Here is a 19,051-nt window from a genome sequence, read left to right as displayed (position 1 = left end):
CAGAAATGTCTGTATTTTAAATTGATTTGTGATTACATAAAACTCTTATTACAGGGAGTGCAGAATTATTAGGCAAGTTGTATTTTTGAGGAATAATTTTATTATTGAACAACAACCATGTTCTCAATGAACCCAAAAAACTCATTAATATCAAAGCTGAATGTTTTTGGAAGTAGTTTTTAGTTTGTTTTTAGTTTTAGCTATTTTAGGGGGATATCTGTGTGTGCAGGTGACTATTACTGTGCATAATTATTAGGCAACTGAACAAAAAACAAATATATACCCATTTCAATTATTTATTTTTACCAGTGAAACCAATATAACATCTCCACATTCACAAATATACATTTCTGACATTAAAAAACAAAAACAAAAACAAATCAGCACCAATATAGCCACCTTTCTTTGCAAGGACACTCAAAAGCCTGCCATCCATGGATTCTGTCAGTGTTTTGATCTGTTCACCATCAACATTGCGTGCAGCAGCAACCACAGCCTCCCACACACTGTTCAGAGAGGTGTACTGTTTTCCCTCCTTGTAAATCTCACATTTGATGATGGACCACAGGTTCTCAATGGGGTTCAGATCAGGTGAACAAGGTGGCCATGTCATTAGTTTTTCTTCTTTTATACCCTTTCTTGCCAGCCACGCTGTGGAGTACTTGGACGCGTGTGATGGAGCATTGTCCTGCATGAAAATCATGTTCTTCTTGAAGGATGCAGACTTCTTCCTGTACCACTGCTTGAAGAAGGTGTCTTCCAGAAACTGGCAGTAGGACTGGGAGTTGAGCTTGACTCCATCCTCAACCCGAAAAGGCCCCACAAGCTCATCTTTGATGATACCAGCCCAAACCAGTACTCCACCTCCACCTTGCTGGCGTCTGAGTCGGACTGGAGCTCTCTGCCCTTTACCAATCCAGCCACGGGCGCATCCATCTGGCCCATCAAGACTCACTCTCATGTCATCAGTCCATAAAACCTTAGAAAAACCAGTCTTGAGATATTTCTTGGCCCAGTCTTGACGTTTCAGCTTGTGTGTCTTGTTCAGTGGTGGTCGTCTTTCAGCCTTTCTTACCTTGGCCATGTCTCTGAGTATTGCACACCTTGTGCTTTTGGGCACTCCAGTGATGTTGCAGCTCTGAAATATGGCCAAACTGGTGGCAAGTGGCATCTTGGCAGCTGCACGCTTGACTTTTCTCAGTTCATGGGCAGTTATTTTGCGCCTTGGTTTTTCCACACGCTTCTTGCGACCCTGTTGACTATTTTGAATGAAACGCTTGATTGTTCAATGATCAAGCTTCAGAAGCTTTGCAATTTTGAGACTGCTGCATCCCTCTGCAAGATATCTCACTATTTTTGACTTTTCTGAGCCTGTCAAGTCCTTCTTTTGACCCATTTTGCCAAAGGAAAGGACGTTGCCTAATAATTATCCACACCTGATATAGGGTGTTGATGTCATTAGACCACACCCCTTCTCATTACAGAGATGCACATCACCTAATATGCTTAATTGGTAGTAGGCTTTCGAGCCTATACAGCTTGGAGTAAGACAACATGCATGAAGAGGATGATGTGGACAAAATACTCATTTGCCTAATAATTCTGCACTCCCTGTAGATATAATAAAAGGAAAGTCGTTTTTTCATGGGTACTGCAGTTACATTCAGTCATTTAGGCTGAATATAAGAGAAGGAGAAATGTCACGAGGAAATATGTATGTTTGTGTATCTCCTCTAGGAGAATCCAGGATAATTGATATTAAAAGACATCTCAGGGGTGGCTGTTGTCACCAGTGAGTCATCATAGCGTGAGAAGAAAAGCTCTTTCTCACACACAGAGGCATAAAATGCTGCCCTCGCAGTGCAACACTTTCCACTGACACTGATAAGCAAACAGCCCGGGGACGCACGCAGAAGAGTTCTTAGCACAGCTTTAACATTCTGTGTGTGTTTGATCTATTGCTTTGTGCGCACATTACATGCATACTCATCTGCACATCCGCCTTAAAATTCTTTGAAGCAAGTCCACCTAAAGCAACCCAATCGAAGCCCCCACCCCTCAATTGCCTTCCACATGTTGAATTCTCCTCATGACTCAAACACGACAAGAAGAATCAGCGGGAACCAATCAGAGGATAACTTTGAGCTTACACTCAGATCCACAAGCTGATTAACTGACACTCTGACCATATCTGGAGTTTGTGCCAGGCTCTTCACGGCCCTGTAGGCAAAGCTGCCTCAATCCCTTAAAACACTGTGAGCGCTTTGATTGGTGGTAACCTCAGAGATCAGCAGGTTTTTTTCAAGGTAACTCCTTCAAACTGGAGATAAGGATGAGCTCTGATTACTGATCCAGTGTAAATACGCAGTGTTAGGATTTCCACTGTATCATAAAATACGAAAAATCAGCCAACCTATTCTGGACTTCCTGCTTTTCTGTTCCATCAAAGGTCAGCAGTGCTGAGCCAGCTGGCAAGTGGTCAGCAATTAAAGTTGTGTGTAATGTGTTGTACAGCTCCACATGGATTTACTTTACCTTTACTTATGAAGTTATTCTGATTTATCTTATAGAACTGCATATCCCTACAACTTCCTAGATGCTAGGTCTGTCATGTAGTCCTGTTATGCGTTTACACAATTTGTCACTCCTCTAGTTGTCAGCAGGAGCCTGTCTGTATATTGCTTTTAGAAGTAATTAGATGACAATTTCCAGTTCATTTTAAGCAGGTTTTCACATTTGCATTACACACACGACTTAGCACTTTGAAACCCCCTGCCGCTTATAGAGTAATTCTATGCCTGCATGCCATTATTATAATCACAATTTCAGTAAGCAGTTGAGAAAGGTGTTCTTATTTTTACACTGGTCGCAGGATGGGACCACCAAACTGAACCCCTCCACAAAGCAGACCTTCAGTGTGTGGACACTTCTGGTGGTTAATTTAAAGGCTGCTTGTGCTGATAATGGTGACAGCATTAAACTGAACTGTTTGAACAACTGTTCAGTACAGTTCGACTGAAGTCAGTTTTATTTATATAGCGCCGAATCATAAGTCGCCTCAAGGCACTTTATGTTGTGAGGTTAAGACCCTACCGTATTAGAGAGAAAACGCCCACAATCAGATGACCCCCTGCAAGCAGACACTTGGTGACAGCAGGAATGAAAAACTTTCCTTTTAACAGGAAGAAACATTCAACAGAACCAGGCTCAGAGAGGGGCGGCAATCTGCCGCGACTGGTTGAGGGTGAAGGGAGGGAGACAGGACAAAAGACACACTGTGGTAGAGAACCAACGATGAATAATAACTTATGACTGAATGCAGAGTGGTGTACAAATACATGAAGTGACAGATACAGGTGAGTGAAGGAAAAACAGTCAGTGTATCATGGGAAACCAGGCCTGTCTCTTGAATCTAAACTGGGAGCTGGTTCCATAGCTGAAGTATCTGCCTCCAGTTTTACTTTTAATGAGCTAACTAACTAGTGTGAAGCCCAACAGTCAAAATGTTTTATGAGATACAACCGATTGTTTTTGTTGTCTAAATGCAACTTTGAGAAGAAATGGCAGCTGGGTGCCTTCTATGGTTTTGAGGCAGGTATTATGTGCCCAGTTTGCTCTATGCAAATGAAGAAATGGGTTGAGAATTTACCACAGATACTTAACCCTTCTCCCTGCCCCCTGCCTTTAGCCTTGACTATAACCACACGCATACAACAAATCACACTTGCTGTATGGACAGCCACAAGGGAGAACCTTTTTAAATATTTCCTTTCCACACTGGACGTGTCTGGGCAGCCCGCAAAAGAATAGTCCAAACCCTGGAGGTCTACAGGCAGACCCCTCCATGAGAAATGCATGGTTTCACTTCGCTGTCATTGTCCACAGTGCATAAACCCATTCATCTCTATCCACGTTTAGCCAAACTAGACTTAATCCACTGGTGTAACTTACAGTTCCCAAAGGACCATTCCAACGTGTCCATAAAAACATAACCGGGCACTATTCCAGCACACAAGGCAGCTTATTTTTTTTCCATTTTGTTATTATTTTTTTGAGCTGCTGCTCACATGTGAGGACAAATTCAAGCGTGGAAGAACGCCACAAGATGGTGCTGTAGCCTCTTTCTGCAGCGCACCACCCCTGAGTACTTGATATAAATGCATGTTTACCTTTTTCTAGCCTCCATGTTCAACACACACACACACACACACACACACACACACACACACACACAGACACACACACACACACACACACAGAGAGTTGTGTATGTGGGATTTCACAGACATTACATCGACTTACTTGCCTAAACTTACCCCCAAGCCTTAGTGTAACCTTAAATCTAATCTTACTACTACCTTAAAGCACGCCTTCCATACAGACATGCACACACAAACAAATGTATGAATGGGCACTTGTCCATTTATCATTATTAATCTGACCATCCACACAAACAGATCCACCTCCTCAGGCTCCTGCCACTTTTTGCCCAAAGCTTAGCATGTCACTGCGAAGGCCAGGGATTGATGGTTCACAGACGCTCGGAGGGAGCTGATGTGATCTGCTCATCATGCAACTCTTATCCCCATGAAATGGACCGAGACTCATTGACGTGTCAGCATGTACCAGAAAATCTAAAGTGAAAAATTAATCTTGTGGTGCCACAGGGTATTACGCTTGCACAGTTTGTCTGTTCTGCACCACCATTCTCAATCACCTCCCCTTCCATGCAGATGCATCTACCCACATATCACCCTTACTCTCCTCCATCTTTTTTCTTGTAACTACACCCCCCGGCTGTTTGTGTCAGCTTTTTTTTTTCTCCAGAAACTGCCTGGTGAAATGAGGGTGGAAAGACTAATAGCCTGTAGCCAACAGATAAAAGAGGCCTGTGTTCTTCCTATGACGCTGTTGGTATGTACCGGACAAGGACAAGGGATGGAGTTCACAGAAGGGTGAAAGAGCAAAAACACCAGGTTCTCTGCAGAGTGCATACAGGAGCATTCACAGCACTTCATTTGTTTGTTTTTTGTTTTTTGTCAAGTTGCAGCTTTATTTCAAAATGGAACCGCACAATACCCCGTAATGACAAAAGGAAAAAATTATAAACAAAAAACAAAACAAAAATCTTCCATGTACAAAAGTATTCACAGCCTTCAGTCAATATTTTGCTGAGGTGCCTTTGGTAACAATTAAAGACCCAGGTCTTCTTGAGTCTGATGCTACAAGCCTGCCACACCTATTTTTGGGATTTTTTTCCCACTCCTCTCTCCAGAACCTCTCGAGCTCTATCAGGTTGGATGGGGAGCACTGAGGCACAGACATTTTCAGACCTCTCCAGAGATGTTCAGTCAGGTTCAAGTCCGGACTCTAGCTGGGCCACTCACAAAGTGGTCCTGAAGCCACTTCTTTGCTATCTTGGCTGTGTGCTTAGGGTTGTTCTCCTATTAGAAACTGAACCTCTGACCCAGTCTGAGATCTAGCAAGATCTGGAGCAGGTTATCATCAAGGATGTCTCTGTCTATGTCCACCTCGACTTGTCTCCCAGTTCCTGCTGTCAAAAAGCACCCCCACAAAATGATGCTGCCCCCACCATGCTTCACTGTAGGGATGGTATTGGCCAGGTGATGAGCGGTGCCTGGTTTCCTCCAGACATGACACCTTGCATTCAGGCCAGAGTCACTCTTTGACCATCGAGTTCTTGATTACCCCCTAACTACAGTCCTTCTACCCCAATAGCTCAGACTGGCTGGGTGGCCAGCTCAAGGAAGAGTCATTTTTTCTGTTCTCAAACTGTTCTGCCATTAGGAGCTCAGTCTGAGTGGAGTTTATTTCTCCTCCTCTCACCTCATGTTATGTACAGTGGGGCAAAAAAGTATTTAGTCAGCCACCGATTATGGAAGTTCCCCCACTTAAAATGATGACAGAGGTCAGTAATTTGCACCAGAGGTACACTTCAACTGTGAGAGACAGAATGTGAAAAAAAAATCCATGAATCCACATGGTAGGATTTGTAAAGAATTTATTCGTAAATCAGGGTGGAAAATAAGTATTTGGTCACCTCAAACAAGGAAAATCTCTGGCTCTCACAGACCTGTAACGTCTTCTGTAAGAAGCTTTTCTGTCCCCCACTCGTTACCTGTATGAATGGCACCTGTTTGAACTCATCATCTGTATAAAAGACACCTGTCCACAGCCTCAAACAGTCAGACTCCAAACTCCGCCATGGCCAAGACCAAAGAGCTTTCGAAGGACACCAGGAAAAGTATTGTAGACCTGCACCAGACTGGGAAGAGTGAATCTACAATAGGCAAGCAGCTTGGTGTGAAAAAAATCAACTGTGGGAGCAATTATCAGAAAATGGAAGACATACAAGACCACTGATAATCTCCCTCGATCTAGGGCTCCACGCAAGATCTCATCCCGTGGGGTCAAAATGATCATGAGAACGGTGAGCAAAGATCCCAGAACCACACAGGGGGACCTGGTGAATGACCTGCAATGAGCTGGGACCAAAGTAACAAAGGTCACCATCAGTAACACACTACAACGGCAGGGAATCAAATCCCGCAGTGCCAGACGTGTTCCGCTGCTGAAGCCAGTGCATGTCCAGGCCCGTCTGAAGTTTGCCAGAGAGCACATGGATGATACAGCAGAGGATTGGGAGAATGTCATGTGGTCAGATGAAACCAAAGTAGAACTTTTTGGTATAAACTCAACTCGTCGTGTTTGGAGGAAGAAGAATACTGAGTTTCATCCCAAGAACACCATACCTACTGTGAAGCATGGGGGTGGAAACATCATGCTATGGGGCTGTTTTTCTGCCAAGGGGACAGGACGACTGATCCGTGTTAAGGACAGAATGAATGGGGCCATGTATCGTGAGATTTTGAGCCAAAACCTCCTTCCATCAGTGAGAACTTTGAAGATGAAACGAGGCTGGGTCTTCCAACATGACAATGATCCAAAACACACCGCCCGGGCAACAAAGGAGTGGCTCCGTAAGAAGCATTTGAAAGTCCTGGAGTGGCCTAGCCAGTCTCCAGACCTCAACCCCATAGAAAATCTGTGGCGGGAGTTGAAAGTCCGTGTTGCTCGGCGACAGCCCCAAAACATCACTGCTCTCGAGAAGATCTGCATGGAGGAATGGGCCAAAATACCAGCTACTGTGTGTGCAAACCTGGTAAAGACCTATAGTAAACGTTTGACCTCTGTTATTGCCAACAAAGGTTATGTTACAAAGTATTGAGTTGTATTTTTGTTATTGACCAAATACTTATTTTCCACCCTGATTTACGAATAAATTCTTTACAAATCCTACCATGTGGATTCATGGATTTTTTTTTCACATTCTGTCTCTCACAGTTGAAGTGTACCTCTGGTGCAAATTACTGACCTCTGTCATCATTTTAGGTGGGGGAACTTGCACAATCGGTGGCTGACTAAATACTTTTTTGCCCCACTGTATTTTCATTGTTTTTTCCTATCAGCAGTGTGCTGCCTGCTGTAACCCATAATTTCCTTCGGGATTAATAAAGTATTCTGATTGTGATTGTGGTGCCAAACTCTGTCTACGTCCACACTAGCCCGGATAGATTTGAAAACGGCTTTTTCGTCTGAAAACGCTCCGCGTCCACACTAGCGTTTTGAGTCGTTTTCACAGAGTTCTGCGTCCCCACTGAAACAGCCCAGAGCACTTACGTTTCAGTCCTGCGCATGCGCAAAAGCAAGTGAGAATTAAAGAATTTGAAGGAAAGCTATCAGGAGCATGTACAAACTGATAATAATATTTTGTTTAGGGCTTTCAAAATTGAGAGCAATAAAAACAACTGCTGTATAATGCCCTCCGCTATCTTTGTTTAATTGGTCACATGACTGCATCACATGACTAAAATGCGTCATCGTTTTAGAAAGTCTGCGTTTTCGAGTGTCCACACTGCGACTGGGCAGCTCCGTTTTCAAAACGCTGCGTTTTTCCTTGAGGAAGCGATGCGTTTTCAAATGAAAACTCATGAGTGTGGACGTAGCCTTTATCAACTGAGAGATGATGGAGCCCACTGTGCTCACTGGGACCTTCAGTCCCAGTCAATCCTGTCTCTGAGGTCTACAGTGGTTTGGTCTATGCTCTGAAATGATCAGTTAACTATGGGACCTTATATAGACAAGTGTGTGTCTTTCCAAATCAAGCCCAGTCAGTTGTATTTATCACAGGTAGACTCCAGTCACGTTATAGAAACATCTGACAGATAATCAGTGGAAACAGGAGGCACCTGAGCTCAGTTTTGGGTGTCATTGTAAAGGCTTTGAATGCATGTAAGTATGTAGATGTTATGTATTTTTTTTATTTGTAATATTTTCTCAAGCAAACCTTTTTCACTTTGTAATTGTGAGTTATTGCGCGTAGAATTTAACATACCAAATACATACCAAATGTATAAAAAAAGAAAAGTAAAGAAACATTAACCTCAAAACGTTTCACAGTATTTGGAAAGCTTGTAATAACAAAATGCTGAGAAACACAAAGACGGCAGCCAGTCAAGTCCGCTGGGATTTCCTGACATCTCAGATCTGGAAACAGATTTGTTTTCACACTCCATGCTGCCAAGATCTATAAACTCACAGGATGATTGATCACCAAAAACTTCAAACAAGCTGACTATAAGTTTGAGCACACTTTAAATCTAACTTCTTTATAAACACTGAATAGAACAAAGAAGGTGTAGATTCTTGGCCTTTTTATGACAGAGTAAATCCACTGAAAGCTGTGACTCCGTCCTGCAGCTACGGTCACTGACTGTTCTTCTTATCTTACATGGTAGCACACGAGCTAACACTCATGCAGCTCTCAAGGTCAAAACTCATTCCAGTCTATCCCACACACAAGCTAAAGTCAGCTTAACTCAAAAGCAAGGTGAAAGAGAGGAAAAAAGGATAAAAGCACGTACACTATGATTCATATTACAGTAATCAAGTTTTTGAAGTTTGTTTCATTCAGATTGAAAACAGCTCTGGTTTAAAGCAGCTAACGTCCTTTCTTTCTGTCTTTTTTCCTTTTTTCAGCTGGAAATGAAAATGAAACACAGTCCCGGACAAGCACAATTGTATTTTCAATGACGGTTATTTTTTTTTGTTTTGTTTTGTTGCACTAATTGCAAGGTAGCCTTCCACAATGTTCATGTTACAAAATAATTGAGCAGGGAAGCATGTATTTGACTGGCTGCTGCTGTGTCTTGCTGACTGGATTGGCCCCATTCAAGTAAATGAACAGACAGTGGTTTTTCACGCAGAGATAAGATTGTAATTTGTCATTTTGCCCTAAAATTAAATGTCTCTTGGTAGATAATCACATTCACAGCCACAGTGGTTTCCAGTTCATTTAACATGAATCTGCAGAAATCAGTCTTTGAACTGTGGGAGGACCCCGGAGGATCAGCAGGAAAGGCCGAGGCTGTGGTGGCCATGGTCAGAATTGTGTTTGCTTTCTCTTTCTGTGAACCAAAATAAGTGGGAACAATGAAGCATAATGAATGAATTCCATACACATTCAGAAACCATTCATTGAATGAATATGGTTTAATTTATTGGGACCGTACTGTAATCCTTGATCAGATGAACATGAGGGTTAGGCTTTTAAAAATCTGTAGTCCGTGGCCAATTTTAATACATTTTTTCAACCACGTCTAATATACAGGAGGTAAAGTTTCACACTCATGCTTTGTAGAAGGGAGCTTCCATGCCACTCAGTACCAAAGAATGAGGTGAACATTAAAAAAACTGATTTATTCCACACAAAACTGACAAAAAAACTAAAAAACTGTCTGGTTGCAGTCCTAATTATCTCTTCCTGTCAGTGTTATAATGTAAAAACATCTTTAAATTGTTGCTCCACGCCCTGCTTACATGATTAACTTCTAATCTGACCCTGCTAGCCCAACTACATGCAGCAGTTTCTGACAACTACCTACACTGTACCACTGCTGGATAGATTCACAACAGCAGGATGAATTAATGGAGCAAGGTATGTTAAATTACAAAATAAATCCAAATAACAAAGTTCAAAAATTACAAATTAAACATAGCAACATATTTAAAGGTGGGTGAATACATTCAAGCAAAAACATTGACCTGCTGTGTTGTTATGGCCCCGCAACAGGCTGCGGAAGTGTTCCCAGCCATTCACCCATGGCAGCTTGGAAAATCCCAGAATGTCAGCAGTTTCTCAGACTACCTTTCAACCATGCCACATTCAAAGTCATTTAGATCATATTTCACCCCCATTCTCACATTGTTTTGTCTCTGTCGACATGTCTAATTGGCTGCAGAGTCTCGGTTTATAGGTCTAAAAATTATGCAGCCAATGAGATCTTTTGTTTTCTCTGACAGTTTTTAGCGTTTCTGGTAATTCAAGTATTCCAAACTCTGTAACGGTCTCTTCGAAAAACAGCTCCATTGGTTAAATTTTGCTGATAGATTCCAGCAGTTTGCTTGAGCAAACTACTGGTTTTGCTCACACACAGTTAGGGCAGATAAATAAAAATAAAAATCCCCAATCACACCATCACCGGGCTCTGCTGAGTCTGAAGCTGCCTTGCTGTGCTTCACTCGATATTTCCTGAATACCTGCGTCAAAATCTTCAGACCCTATCCCGTGTTTGTGTTTTGAGCTAGGGGAGAGGGGAAAGCTAGCGGAAGGAGATTGGGAAATATAAATCACGGGGAGTGGAAGTTTTCTCGAGGAGAGGAGTTGTATAGCTGCAGATATATCTAGAGTGATTCTGGAGGGAAAATGGTAAAATGCTAAATTGAGGGATGGCTTGGTTGCCCAACAGAGCAAAGTGAGCATGCCCAGTGAGCATACAGAGCTGGACCCTGAGAGTACTTTATGTGCTTTTTGAATGCTATCTCATTTTTTGCAAATGCTTTCAGCTGAGTGCTCTTTTTTTTATCAGTTCTGAATGAAAAAAAAAAAGGATTTGAACGTGAATATTTTTTTTAAATTGAATCCAACTGGGACAATCCAGAGGTAGGCAGAGAGTACCGCTCTCTCTCAGGAAGCCCATACACGAGGAGAGGGGGCAAGAACAAAGGTGACTTAAGAATAATGAAAGATTTATGATGAAAAGCAGAGGGTTGGGAGTGAGGAGCTGCCCTGGGCTCTTTGCTGCACTTCATTTCAAAAGCATCCATTTCCTCTGTAACCCACATGGGTGTAAGGCACACGCTCTCTCACACACAGGTGGACTAACACATCTACCGATATACGATGTCGTCAATTTACATGATGTCTCCGCGGGAAATTGGCTTCATGATGAAGAGGAGGACGGGGGCATAAAATGAGGCTATGAATGTAAAATTATAGCACGATGTGACAATATAAAATGTTGGCACATCGAGGCACGGTGTAAATCTGGCGCTGACGTTATGCAACAAACGAGTGTTGGATTGATATACTCTTTACGACTGCCCAAACATTAGTTTGTTTCACCTCATTTAATAGTAACCGCTCAGTGCACAGACAGCAATGTAACAGCTATCTGTAGCATACTGAGAAAAATGTTCTCAGATGTCTAAAATGTTCCTGATCGTTTTCCCCCTGAGGGGTGGGGTTATCCTACGTGCAGAGAACGAGACACAATGGATGTCACGTCACGTGACAGGGACAGAAAGGAAAACAAAAAGGAACATTAAAAATAAAATAAGTCAGTAGATAAAATGCGAATAAAAAAGGCCTTTATCAGCGTTCCTGCTATAAATGCTTGCATTTTAATTTCACAGAGTGCCAGCAGCAACACAGACTGAGGTGCGTCTGTGTAAGATCCTATTAGAGGGCAGAAAAGATGATAACGGTGTCGTGATTAACAGGTGTCTGAGATATTAACCTAATGTACAGTGTTTCTATATGTTAGTTTTTGCTGATGTGAATGTAAAAGCTCAGATTAGAAACAGACTCCATGAACGGTGCCCTGCCGCTCTCTGCTCAATTCCAATAAAAGTTATTTGTTGTTTCTACCTCAAGATCTCTTGTTCCACCTTAGACAGATCATATCAAGATTTTATTTTTGCACCACAGTCTGAAGGTAATGTTGTGCGCTAGTTGTGCGCACAGTTTTGCAGAGCATCGTCTGCACGTTGTGGTTGTTTACTGTCACCAGAAGGCAGAACAACCAGCCTGTCGGCTCGTAAATGTGTGTGGTGTAGACAGTTCTTCTTCTTGTGCCACATTCCATTCATTTAGGATGTAAACTGATTCCCCTTATGTGTCTTTATACATATAAAACATATAATACTCCTGGAGTGTGAACACCTCCGAGCTGCTGAAAAAGGCCCAACAGAGACTGTACTTCCTGAAAATTCTCAGGAGGAATAACATCACACAGAGACTGCTGGTGTCCTTCTACAGAGCCACCATTGAGAGTGTTCTAACCTACTGCATATGCATTTGGTACACTAGCTGCACAGGGGCTCAGAGGAAAGCACTCCAAGGGATCATTAACACCGCCCAAAAGATCACTGGCTGCCCTCTCCCCACACTGGAAGTTCTACACAACGCCCACTGTTTTAAAAAGGCCCAAAACATCATAAAAGACACCTCACATCCTGGCCACTCCCTGTTTGAACTGTTGCCCCCAGGCAGACGGTACAGGGCAATCAGCGCAAGGATTAATAGACTCAAACACAGCTGTTATCCAATTGCAATAACACATCTGAATACTACAAAAAAATGTCCATCACGCCACTCTTGTGTTAATCTATGCACGGTCTGAAGCATGTATGTGGGAATGTATGTGAATGTTTACTGTTACATCTTATTAGTATTTTAAGTATTCTATCTATTTTATTTATTGAATTTTATTGTTTTATTTATATTTTGATATTGCTAGGGATGATGCAATGATCGGGGACCATTCTTAATTTCGTTGTACCTGTGACAATGACAGTTTCTGATTCTGATGATTCTGATAATACAGGTCTGTGGAGTTCAGTGTGTCTACCAATCAGAATGGTGGTGGATCATTTCCCAGGCTGCTCCGGTCTGCATGTTGAAGGATCGTTGGGAATGATACAGAACCCTGAGTTGACCCCGCAGCGTCCATTAGACGTGAGTGTTTGTAGTTTGAGCTCTTAGCTACAGTAGAAAATTGCTGTGTAACACTTTGTCTCTGCTCATTGTAAAAATTCTTACATTAACGTTAAATGAGGGGAACAAGGCAATGCTCATCCTGTGTCTTTGCTCTGCTAATGTGCTCATATTATCCTAATCATAGCCCTGTAGGTAGCACACGATTATATGGAAGCTAGGCCAACTCCAGGAAGCCTAGAAACACTGCTGTTGTTTAATTTTTAATTTTTAACCGAAGAAGAGTTCAGACCCAGAAATGGTGAATGACGTCAGACTTAAGAGGCGGATCACCAGATGTGAGTGCAATTATAAAAATAAAGTGCACTAAATAGGAAATTTGGCAAAAAGTTTTATAACAAAAAAAAAAAAATCTGCTTTTGTTTACAGATGATGTGCGAGATCAGTCGTCAGTTAGAGACAGATGTGAGCATCATGATGTCATCCACTGGTTTTGTGAAGTCCTGTTTTCAAAGCTTCAAACTGAGCATTTCTCCATCGTAGCTCTTTGAAAGCAAACATTATAGAAAAAAAAAGGAGGAAAAAAGGATGCTGCATGCTAATACTGTAGAGACATGACTCAGAAGGCAGACCTGGCCCTAAGCATACTCTGCTTTATCATCCTCCTGGACACTAATGAGGACCAAAGTGTACAGAAAACCTTCATGTTTCTTACAGAAGACATGAATGCAGTGACCGAGCCCATAAAGTCATCAGGCGTTTACTTTGGGATTCAGTCTTCAGGACCATAGCCTAGGTCCATCTTTGTGCCAAGTAATCACCATTAGCTTTGGGCTACAAGGTTTTTTTTTATTTGTCTTCTTTTTTAAACCGTCGTCTACTTCCTTTTTCTTCTCTTTCTTCACTTTTAGTTTCCCTATCGCTAATTTTCCTCTGTCAAACCATCCCTCCTTCACTACATCCCTGAACCGTCTCTCCTATTGATGCTGCTTCTGCTAAAAAAAAGAAAAAAGAAAAATGGGCCAGTCATTTTCTCCTTACGAAAGAATTACTGGCATTGTCACTGGTGGGATGACAGCATAATGACTAAACAATCGACCCTGAGACTCCAGCCGAACAACCGTTATTATTACTTATGATTTATGTACTGCATCCAGCCCACAATGTACTGTCATGACAACAGTAAATACTATTTAAGTGGTGAACTACATAAACCTAATCTTTAACATGGCAGAAAACTGCATCTTTTATTCCAGGTCATGTAGCTAAAAGCTCAGGTATTTACACAGATAATAATAAGAAATCTATTTTTTTATTAAAAAATGTACATTTTAATCACCCTGTAATGCGTGCTGAGGATGAAATGTGGCCTTCAAGTTGTTTGAGATCTTTAAATGTGTCTTTTGCTAACCTCATCATAACTTTGGCTCTGATTCACTTCATGCTCCACAGTGTAACTGTGTATTTCAGAGAAAGTGTTTATAATCGATTTTTTATTATCAAGCATCAACAGGCCAGCGCTCATTGTAAATTAGGTGTGTCATATAAAAACATGATTTTCCAGGCCTGTCCGTGAAAAGTTTTCCAATAAAGGACGGGCAGCAGTTCTGTCATATTTATTTGTGAAAGTCAAAGCTATTCCAAACTCGAATCCCTCCATCTGTTCTCTTCTGCCCATCCAATTCAGGTTCAGGGCTATTTGTGTCCAAGCAAAGAATGTGATGACACAGGTTTGAAACATGCTGCGACGCTGTCCTGTTTATCATCTTTTTCCATTTTCTTTGGCAGATATTGGCGTCAAACAATGAGAAAGGTCGTGAAAACATGGTCTTAAATTATTCCCATTAAACTCAGGAAGTGACGGGGGGGTGGAAGGAAACAGATCCGAGAAACGGTGCTGTGTGGATGTCAATTTTTCGTGAAATCACTTTTAAGCTAATTGTATGTTTGCAGTCATTAGTACAGGACAAGCATACGTGTCATGGATAAAGGAGAAGGATGCAGAGGCAAATGTCATTACGGGGGAGTCATTATTGGGGAATATGCTTCAAATTTTATGTGCAGGGATCGTTAGCGGTGCCTGAAGAGATTGATTGCCCTCAGGCGCTCACATAGATAGCCGAGATGGTTTGTTAAACACTCAGAGATTCAATTAATGTGTGTGTGAGTGCATGTGAGAAGGTGGAACATAATTCATGTGCCTTCAGCTGGGATCCCACTGTTACAGCAGAGAGAAGCCCTCGTGATTAATGACAATCTCTTCCTGTCCCCAGAGAAAGTACAGCATAGATAAATAGGTAGATACATGCATAGATACTCAGCTTGAGGCCAATCTTCAGGCTGGGACATACCGACCTGTCACAGATGCAAAGAACAGGAAGAAGGATGTTATCATAATCATGGCACACTTACTCTTAATCTCTGATAGATGTCACAAACTGAGATATGACATGTTGATTTGACATTTATTTTCACTCCCACAGATTTAGATACTCATGTCATCATCTTCTTCTTCATCTTTTGAGATGCTCACTGAAAAATATACAGACTTATTACAGGCTTTACAAGTTTTGGACATCAATCACTACAGGATGCATCCATTCATTTTTGTCTGCTTATCCTCATCCCAGTCACATCTTCCAGCTCATCTGTGGGATATCAAGTTGTTTCCAAGGCAGCCAAGGGATATAATCTCTCCAGGGAATCCTGGGTCCACTTCAAGGCAGCCCCCTGCCCCTCTCGTTCCCCGTGGGTGTTGGACTCATCACCTCTGTCCTTTGTTACTGACCGTGTTTGTAGTCTGGACAGAATATTTAGGCATAGCCAGGTAGAGGGTCTCCAATTTGTTGGAAGCAGGAGTTTATCTTTGCTTTTTGCAGATTATACACTTATGTTAGCATCATAAGGTGGTGATCTCAGTGCAGTTTGCTGCCAAGTGTGAAATGGATTGAGAAATTAACACCCTCAAGACTGAAACATTGTTTCCTAGCTGGAAAAGGACGGATGAGTTTAAGTATCTCAGTGTCTTGTTCATGAGTGAGGGGAGAGGGAGAGCAGAGTTGCTGCCGTGACAAATTGAAAGGAGCCAGCTGAGGTGGTTCAGGTCTCTGCCTAGGATGCAACCTGGACGAGACGAGGTGTTTGGGCATGTCCTACTGTAGTGGTCCCCAACCCCCGGGCCACGGACCGGTACCGGCCCGTGAGTCGTTTGGTACCGGGCCGCGAGAGTTGAGGCTCGGGTGTGAAATTTCAGGGTTTTTATCGTTAACTCTGTCTCCCTGGGTCTTTTCCCGTGTTGTAGTTGTGTGTCTTATTTTGAAAGAAATATTTATGCGTTACCATAGTGACCAGAGAGCATTAAGGGGCAGAGAGGTGGATGTTACTCTCAATGTTGTTGGCGCATTTCAGGAGGACGCTGCTAATAAAGTTACACAATTGCATCATTTTTTTTTTTGTTGTATTTGTCCGCGACACCTTAAAGACTGGTCTGTGAAAATATTGTCCAACATTAAACCAGTCCGCGGTGCAAAAAAGGTTGGGGACCACTACTGGACCTACTGGACCATCATGTTTGTTTTGTGTTTGTGATCATCAAAAAAAAAAAAAATCACAAACACAAAACAAACACTTGTAAATTCAATCCCCTCTTTTCTTTCTCACGACTTTGTCTCAAAGAGCAAGAACAGAAGAGAAGCGGAAGAAGAAGAAGAAAAACGTGGAAGTGCCACAGTGAGACATGCACACAAATCCTTTGTGTCTTTTGTGTTTTACTTAAGGAAATTGACCAACAGAGAGTTGTTTTGACAGTCGTGACCTTTTTGGGGACACAAAGACCAAAATGTGTTCAAAATGGACTCTTGCCCACACACACCGCTAAAGCAGCTGTACAGTTATGAGACAGGGGTAGGTGGTTCGAGTATTTCTCTTTGTTAAGCTGTTCCAACCTTTAATCCTGTTGTCATCCAAGCTAACAAGCTGGCTAAATGACAGCAAGGGCTGATTTCTTTTGTTCCACTAAAATTAATCTTAAGAGTTTTAACAGCTTACAGCAGCAGCCACCCGTGAGTGACAGCTTGTCGCACAGTAAGATCGGAAAGCCTGTGAATAATGGAGAGCAGTCGAGGGTTTGAACGTGTGTTTGCCATCAGACAGCGATTGCTGCGTGATATGAATTAATAAAAATATGCCAAATAAATTACAGTACCAGCATTTTAGTCATCAACTCATCATGTATTTATTTCAGTAACCCCACAGGGCATGTGAAAAAAAATCTATCTCTACCAGAAACCCACATTACTGTAAATTGCACACTGAAGCAGTTTTTTTCTTGAGACTCTATTTCTGTTATTGACTAAAGCAATCAAGTCAGCTTGTTTCAGCTGAGCAGAGAATGAGCACTGCTTTAGTCTCACTGATGGATGATGCCTTCAGATTGATGAGTTCTGTCAGCAGGATTTTTCCCTTTCATGGTGAGGACATTAATCCGAGTCACTATTACTGTTCAGAACTCACCTTTTCCCTGAAGGATCTCATTTTTTGGTGCAGCTGTTTCATCTGTTTTACTCACAGATCAATCAGTTACCATTAAATGGAGCTTTTTCTTTAGAAGGACTGTGCTTTTGTCATGGTGGTTCAGGTCTGTTACTCTCTTTAATGACCAATGCCCTTTCCAGTGAATTTTTACAATGAGTTTCATGTATAGCTAAGCAACTGAAACAAATGTCAATGAAGTGACCTTTTTTAAAAAACAAAAACCAACCAAAAACCAACCAAAAACCCAAATGCGTTTAGTTAGTCTTGGGTAGGCTCACCTGATTATCAGAGCTCTCACTGAATCCCAGCAGATGCTGTTGGCCTGAGAGTGATGGTCAGAAGCTGTTTTCTGAACTTGTGTTGGAAAAATCAAGTTGGAATATCGTCCACATTTGCAATTTCTCACATGTAGTGCACAGCAAGAAGCACCCACTCCGTTTTAGCTACTGGAAATGGTCTGTTTGGTTTAGGCGAAGGTGTTGCCGTACAAGGAGAAAAGAGGAAAGACACAGCTGGACATCACCTGGACTTTGCACTTAATTGGACATTATATCAGACATTTATATTCTCATGTGCTACTCTATAAAGCTAATTCCTACAAAAAGTTCAGGCCTAAACTGTGCATCGGTTATGAAGTCCGTATCAGAGATGCAATATGATTGGATCATCCATTCAAAACCCTTGTTAGTGCTTGGATGTGAGTACACTGCCTGGACTAATGCTAGTTTTCATTTGACAGTAAGATATAAGTTATAGCTATTGTGTGATGACTGCAAGAACTATGCAGTGTTCCATGTGCAGTTTGGGGTTTTCTCTTCAGGTTTGGGATGCTCGCAATTATTGAGAAACAAAGAATTCGGAGACTTACCAGGACCACTGAAGAAATATAGACATATCATGACTTGCAAATCAGATGGCTAGTCACACTTGCTGAGACCTCCCTTGATTTCCTCCGATCTTTCTTCCTTTGTTACCAAACCTTTATGAACCATGAACGCTGAACCTAATTGCTGTTGTCACCTTGATCTAAAAGTATTAAAAGAAGAGCTTGCGACAGTTCAGTGGTCACCACAGATTTATCCACAATGCACAAGTGCAAACAACAACAACAAAAAAATGCTGCTGGTCTCTTTTGTTGTCAAGCTAGCTTCTCCAATAGCACAAAGTGTCAGTGATTTAAAGGATGTATGCAAACACTGATCTTTATCGGTCACAACTCTGTTTATGATAAGAGCGATCTGTCATTTGTTTTATATCCAACTATACCCCACATACTTCATGGGTATGTTTAAACTGATGTCTGTTTACAGATTTCACTTACTTGCTGTAGTGGAATACCGCTGATCAGTAATAGCTCTTCTTCCTAAAAAAAACACTGGGTTTATTTCACCCTGCCATATCTTCCATTAATGAGGTTATCTGAGCGCTATGAGTATATGA

This window comes from Rhamphochromis longiceps, linkage group LG6, assembly GCF_057381845.1.
Source record: "Rhamphochromis longiceps isolate RC_006_pf linkage group LG6, R_longiceps_female_GT1.1, whole genome shotgun sequence".
Classification (NCBI taxonomy): Eukaryota; Metazoa; Chordata; class Actinopteri; order Cichliformes; family Cichlidae; genus Rhamphochromis; species Rhamphochromis longiceps.
The sequence above is the reverse complement of the archived record's forward strand: the minus strand, read 5'-3'. Positions refer to the sequence as shown.